At 38.1% G+C, this 7,001-nt stretch overlaps 1 pseudogene; it reads left to right on the forward strand.

Annotated features, from left to right (window-relative positions):
* Positions 1 to 2,760: 2,760 nt before the first annotated feature.
* Positions 2,761 to 4,504, forward strand: LOC103742030 (annotated as a pseudogene).
* Positions 4,505 to 7,001: the final 2,497 nt, after the last annotated feature.

Raw genomic sequence — 7,001 nt, forward strand, 5'->3', positions numbered from 1 at the left:
CAAAAGCCATTTATAGATTCAATGCAATGCCAATCAAAATCCCCATGACATTTTTCACAGAATTGGAAAAAAAACATTCTAAGAGTCATATGGAAGCATAAAAGATCGTGGATAGCCAAAGCAATGCTGGGGGGGTTACTATACCAGATTTTAAGCTGCATTACAGAGCTATAGTCATAAAAACAACATGGTACTGGCACAAAAATAGACCCATAGACCAATGGAACAAAATTGAAGAGCCAAATATGAGTACATACAATTTCAGCCACCTGATATTTGACAAAGGGGCCGAGAATATTCACTGAAGAAAAGACAGCATGTTCAGCAAATGGTGCTTGCAAAACGGGATCTCCACCTGTAGAAGAATGAAACTAAACCCCTATCTTTCACCCTGCACAAAAGTCAATTCCAAATGGATCAAAGACCTCAATGTAAAGCCTGAAACTCTGAAACTGTTAGAAGAAAACTGTAGGAAAGGACATCAATTGCTCAGGAAACAAGGTCAAGAATCAACAAATGGGACCTCATTAAACGAAAAAGTTTCTGTATGTCAAAGGAGGCAACCAGGGATGTGAAGAGAAAACCCACAGAATGGGAGAAAATCTTCACCAGTGACACGTATGACAGAGGTTTAACATCCAGAATATATAACTAACTCAAAAAACAGAGAATCAAGACAGGAAGCAACTCAATTAAAAGATGGGCTAAGGAGCTGAACAGAGAGTTCTCAAAGGAAGAACTAAAGATGGCTAAGAAGAATCTTAAAAGATGTTCAACATCACTAATAATTAGGGAAATGCAAATTAAAACCACTTTAAGATTTCATCTTACCCCATCAGACTGGCTAAGACCAAGAGAACAAATGATATGAAATGTGGGGAAAGGGGAACACTCATCCACTGCTTGTGGGGCTGCTAACTTGTTCAACCCCTATGGAAAGCAGTGTGGAGAAATCTTAAAAAACTACAAATGGCTGGGTGTGGTGGCACATCCCTTTAATCCCAGCACTCAGGAAGCAGAGGCAGGCAGATCTCTGTGAGTTCAAGGCCATCCTGGTCTACATAGTGAGTTCCAGGACAGCTGGGGCTACAGAGAGACCCTGTCTCAGAAAGGCCAAAAAGAAAAAAAAACCTACAAATGAACCTACCATTTGACCCAGTTATACCACTCCTAGCTAAGAGATGGAATCAACCTAAGTGTCCCTCAACTGACGAGTGGGTAATGAAAATGTGGTTCATTTATACAATGGAATTTTACTCAACAGTAAAAAAAAAGATGAAGTCATGAAATTTGCAGGTAAATGGATGGAACTAGAAACTGTTATACTAAGTGAAGTAACGCGGTAAAGAAAGATGAAATCATGAAATTTGCAGGTAAATGGATGGAACTAGAAACATATACTAATTAACACAGACTCAGAAAAGAAAATAAAAATAACAGCGTATGTTCTCCCTCATATGTGGATCCTAGCACCAAATCCTGATAAGTGAATATGTATCCAGATATAACAACAGGAACCAGGATAATGAAGAGGAACCATGGAAGTAAAGGAAAAGAAAGAATCTGAAAGAGAAGAACAGTAGAAAATAGGTGTTAACTAGGGAGATATGGACAATAATGGGATTATTTTAAGGGGAGGGGGAAGGGAAGGTTATACAAGGAACCTAGGGGATAAAGGGAAAGAAGGAGCTCAAGAGAGGTGGGACCATAGGAGGAGGGTATTATTAAGAGAGAAATGGAAAAAACAGGGGCATCTTAAATGGGGAAACCATGGTGGAAGAGTTAGACAATGTGAGAGATAAACAATTCCTAGCTAGTTTTAGAAAACCAGAGGGAACCACATTAGGCCAACAACCTACTGACAAATTAATTATACATACAATCAGATCAAAGAATGTAATATATGCCTAGACAATGTTTATCTGAGAGTGTTTGGTCTTTGCCCAGGCTCTAGCTACATGGCATATGGTAATTAAAAGTTCCAGACTGGTGGGACTAACCGTCTTGGATGTTTAACAGCCATACTGTGAGGCCTATACTAATTTGGTGAGGGGGCACAAAGGAAAGTTTTTGCTGCTTGCCCTCCTAGGTCGACTAAGTTCCAGGGGACTATGAGCGTCTCTCAAAATGTTCTGTAACTGTGGTGAGTCACTTGTCCTCTTGAGCAAGGAGGCCATGGAGACCCCACCAGATGGACCTGAACCAGTGCCCAGTCTACAAAGAGGAGGGTCAACACAGAGGAAACATTTCCTCCATGCTTCCAAGTGAAGCCAGCCATGGTCGAGCAGGACCTTTGACTTATCTTTACATAGACGGAACTGGTTAAAGTAAGGATCCAGTGGCTTCTTCCAAGCCCATGTTATCCCCGAGGAACAGATCCTCAAATGACCTTAAAAGTAAAAATAAATTGTTTCATTTGGGCCACATGTAGGGTCTTAAACACCCAAAAGGAAAGTATAACCAAAGATTAATGGAGTCAATACAATTTTTAAGAATCCATATGTACAGCTAAAGGCTACATAACAAGAAAAAATGCCAGTCAGGTGATACCTTCTGTGACCTTTGAGTTATTGGCCAAGGTAGCACAAGAGACTCCCAGACAGTAACCCAGCATAGACTTGGAAAAGGAAGAGCAGACCCCAATCTTATCTAAAGGAATATTGACAACTGATTCCTGCTAGATGAGGAACAGCTGATCTTCCTAAAACAAGAATCTCTAGATAGGCTGACTAGATTAAGCAGATGGACAGGCACTGGATAATGGCTGTGGGTGTCGACAACACAGAGGACAGTAACAGGGATGACAGAGTATGTGGGCTCCAGCATGTGGGAGGGGGGAGGCTATGGGAGGGTACCATTTGGGAAGTGGGTATATAGATGAATAAGACTGTGTAGGATGTTGTGTTTGATATACACACAGAAAAATCAACAATTTTTTTAAAAAAGACATATTTGAGGAGGAAGCATAAAAATTTACTTCATGTTAAATAGTAGAGGTGATAAACATTACCAGTGAAATCTGATGCCTTTATTTCCATACTAAGTCAGTGTAACCGACTGTGACTAGTAATCATCAGAAACATAGAGATTAAAGACACGTGCAAACATCTAAGTGTTAGTAGCATTAAAAATGTAGGAAACAGCATATTTTTAAATGAAATGGAGATATTTAAAGGGTAAAAACTCATTCAATTTATATCTTACAGTGTCTATACTGATTTCAATATTGTATAAGTGTATTAATTCAACTGTAAACCTAAAAATTTACATCCACTTTTGAAAGAGATGTATAGTTGCTCTGGAGTGTGTTACTGAATATGTTAAAGCTGTAATGAAAAAAAAAATTAGCAGATGAATTTGGAATTGCATCTAACTTTAAGTCATGAGTAAACTGCCTCTCAGTCCTGGGAGCCATTACATCTGTACAACAGAGACTCAAACTTTATAACAAAGTACCTCCAAACGGTCTGGTTGTTTACTCTAGAACAATTGTAACAGAAGAAGGAAAGGAAAAGAAAGGCCACATTGACTTTGAACCTTTCAAACCAATTAATACATCATTGTATTTGTGTGACAACAAATTTCATACAAAGGCTCTTATAGCACTACTTTCAGATGACAGCAAGTTTGGCTTTATTGTAATAGATGGCAGTGGTGCTTTTTGGCACACTCCAAGGAAACACCAGAGAAGTCCTGTACAAATTCACTGGATCTCCCAAAGAAACATGGCAGAGGAGGTTAATCAGCCTTGCGTTTTGCTGATTTACAAATGGAAAAGTCACATAACTATGTTTGTAAAGTAGCAGAGACTGCTGTGTAGCTGTTTATTTCTGGGGACAAAGTGAATGTGGTTGGTCTCGTTTTAGCTGGATCAGCTGACTTTAAAACTGAACTAAGTCAATCTGGTATGTTTGATCAGAGGTTTCAATCAAAAAAGTTTTAAAATTAGTTGATATATCCTACGGTGGTGAAAATGGATTCAACCAAACTATTGAATTACCTGCTGAGGTCCTCTCCAATGTGAAATTCATTCAAGAGAAGAAATTAATAAGTTGATACTTTAATGAAATTAGCCAGGACACAGGCAAATACTGTTTTGGAGTTGAAGATACACTAAAGGCTTTGGAAATGGGAGCTGTAGAGATTCTAATAGTCTATGAAAATCTGGATATAATGAGACATGTTATTCATTGCCAAGACACAGAAGAAGAGAAAATTCTCTATTTAAACTCCAGAACAAGAGAAGGATAAATCTCACTTAATAGACAAAGAGACTGGACAGGAACATGAACTGATTGCTAGCATGCCCCTCTTGGAATGGTTTGCTAACAACTATAAAAAATTTGGAGCTACACTAGAAATTCTCACAGATAAATCATAAGCAGGATCCCAATTTGTGAAAGGATTTGGTGGAATTGGATGCATCTTGAGGTACCGAGTAGATGTCCAGGGAATGGAATACCAAGGAGGAGACGATGAATTTTTTGACCTTGATGACTACTAGGTAGTCAACATAGGTTCAGCAAAATGTGCCTTACCCTCCAGCATCCAACCCAAGGAGCATACCCATGGTGGAATCCAAACAGATCCCTGCCTTACAATTGGAAGATTTCCAGAACTTATTCCATGAACATTGGATACTGAAAAGAAAAGCAAAACAAAAGCAAACCCAACCTTACACTTTGGTTTGTCATGGTGTTAGCGCAGCAGTCTACAACTAAGTTCCTAAAGGCCACTTTGGACTAATTTAAAATGAATCCCAGTTTTTACTTTTACTTGATGGTCAAATTGGTTGCTCTTGTATTTTATGAAAAACAAATGTTTTTTTAACCTTCAGACATAGGAGCAAAAATATTTTAACTGCTGTAAACCTTCAAAAGTTAATAGAAGTGAGATCATACTAGTTTGTTTCTTATTTTGAGTGGAAAATAATTAAATTGCTGCATTTCGCAGTGACCTATTTACATGACATTCATGACATTCTCAGCTTAGACTGCATAAGAAGAAATACGTGGTGAAATATTAGAATCATTTTTCTCTTGGTCTCTGTTTAATGTTGAAAGGGTGAGATAATACAAGGCAATTTCAACTTCACTCCTTCAGATGTCAACCTTCCCCATCCACAGACTGTCAGTTTCAGAAATGTAGGTTGCATTGCCAAGTCAGACTGCTGCAACATCGGGGCCAATGCCCTGCTGACTTCCATGTACTTGGAGGCACATTTGTGCCCTGAATTTGGGAGCCCTTTGTATCACTAGTGCTGAGAAGGCTCCCTGTAATCTCAGCCTACTGGATACCAGTTTGGGGTGCATAGGATGGGGTGCATATTTCTGTGCTATTACTAGGATTGGGAGAAATAAAACATGGATTTAAGTGGAAGCAAAAAAAGAAAAAGATAATGATTCATTTTAGACTTTGTAAATACCAGCTAGGGGCTGGAGAGATGGCTCAGTGACTGCCCTTGCAGAGGACCCTGGTTCAGTTCCCAGCACTCACATGGCAGCTAACAACTGTCTGTAACTCCAGTTCCAGGGGATCTGATGCCCTCTTCCAACCTCTGCTGGCATTGCATGACATGAGTGCACTTATATACATGCAGGCAATACATTTATATACATAAAATAAAAATAATGAAATGTTTTTTTAAAAAGCCAACTAATGCATACATTTTACTAATACCTTTTACACATTATTATAAGTTATGAAAGTAATAGAGCTACCATACATGTAAAAAGGATAAAAAAATTTAAATACACTCCCTTAAACCCCATCTTAATCCAAAATAAGGCAAAACAGGCAGGGGGAGGGTGAGGAGAGGCAATATGGACTAAAGATAGGGAAGATTCCATGTTTATCAATAATCACAATAAAAGGAAATAGTGCTAAATATGTTAAATACAGAAATGATCAGAGAGTCATAGGTGGAAAAAAACACAGACACAGAAAGAATGAAGGTAGCAAGACATAAATAAGTAAACAACCAAACAGAAGTTGATTTAGATACGTTAGTATCAGACAAGAGAGACTTTAAGATAAATCACTTTTAGGAAGAAAGACTCCCTGCATCAAGATAAAAGTTCAGCTACTGAGACAGCATCATTTTCTATTAGTAAAGGAGCGACATAGTCACTGGGGGAGTCTCACAGTGCACAGGGGAAAGTAGGGCATCCTTTGGGCTCCTCTCCTTCCCCCAGTATTGTAATGAAGAAAGGGGGTAATAAATGCAAATCCAGAACTGGCAGTTATACTGGTGGGAGAGGGGGTGTCACTAGGGAGATGCAAGAAGGGTCTTGATGCTTCAGTAACACTCAAGGTTTTAAGCTAGATGGTAAGCACCTAGATGTTAGCTTCATTTTTTTTAAATTTAATAACCACATGATTAAGAGAAGCATTTCATTACAGCTTTAACATATTCAATAACAATTTCCAGAGCAAGGAAATTACATCTCTTTCAAAAGTGGCTGTAAATTTTTATGTTCACAGTTGACTTAATACAGTTATACAATATTGAGCTCAGGATAAACCCTGTAAGACATAGAATTGAATGAGTTTTTAACCTTTAAAAAAGATTTCCATTTCATTTTAAAATATGCTGTTTCCTACAGAAAGATTCATTTTTAATGCTACTAACACTTAGATGTTTGTACACGTCTCTAATCTCTATATATCTGATTATTACTAGTCACAGTCGGTTACACTTGGATCCTTGGCACCTGAGTATGGATATAAAGTCATCAGGTAGACTTCACTGGCAATGTTTATCACCTCTACTAATTAACATAAAGTAAATTTTTATGCTTCCTCCTCAAATATAAGCTTCATTATTTTTATGCCTACATTTATATTACACATTTTATTTTTTATGCATAAAATATATTTTTCAAAGCTACTGTTGCAAGTTACTTTTGGTTTTGGGTTTTTGAGACAGGGTCTCATGCAGCCTCAGCTGGCCTCCAAGCTCATTCTGTAGTGAGAATGACTTTGAACTTCTGGTTCTTCTG

The sequence above is a fragment of the Nannospalax galili genome, unplaced genomic scaffold (genome assembly GCF_000622305.1).
Source record: "Nannospalax galili isolate Female #2095 unplaced genomic scaffold, S.galili_v1.0 scaffold18, whole genome shotgun sequence".
Classification (NCBI taxonomy): Eukaryota; Metazoa; Chordata; class Mammalia; order Rodentia; family Spalacidae; genus Nannospalax; species Nannospalax galili.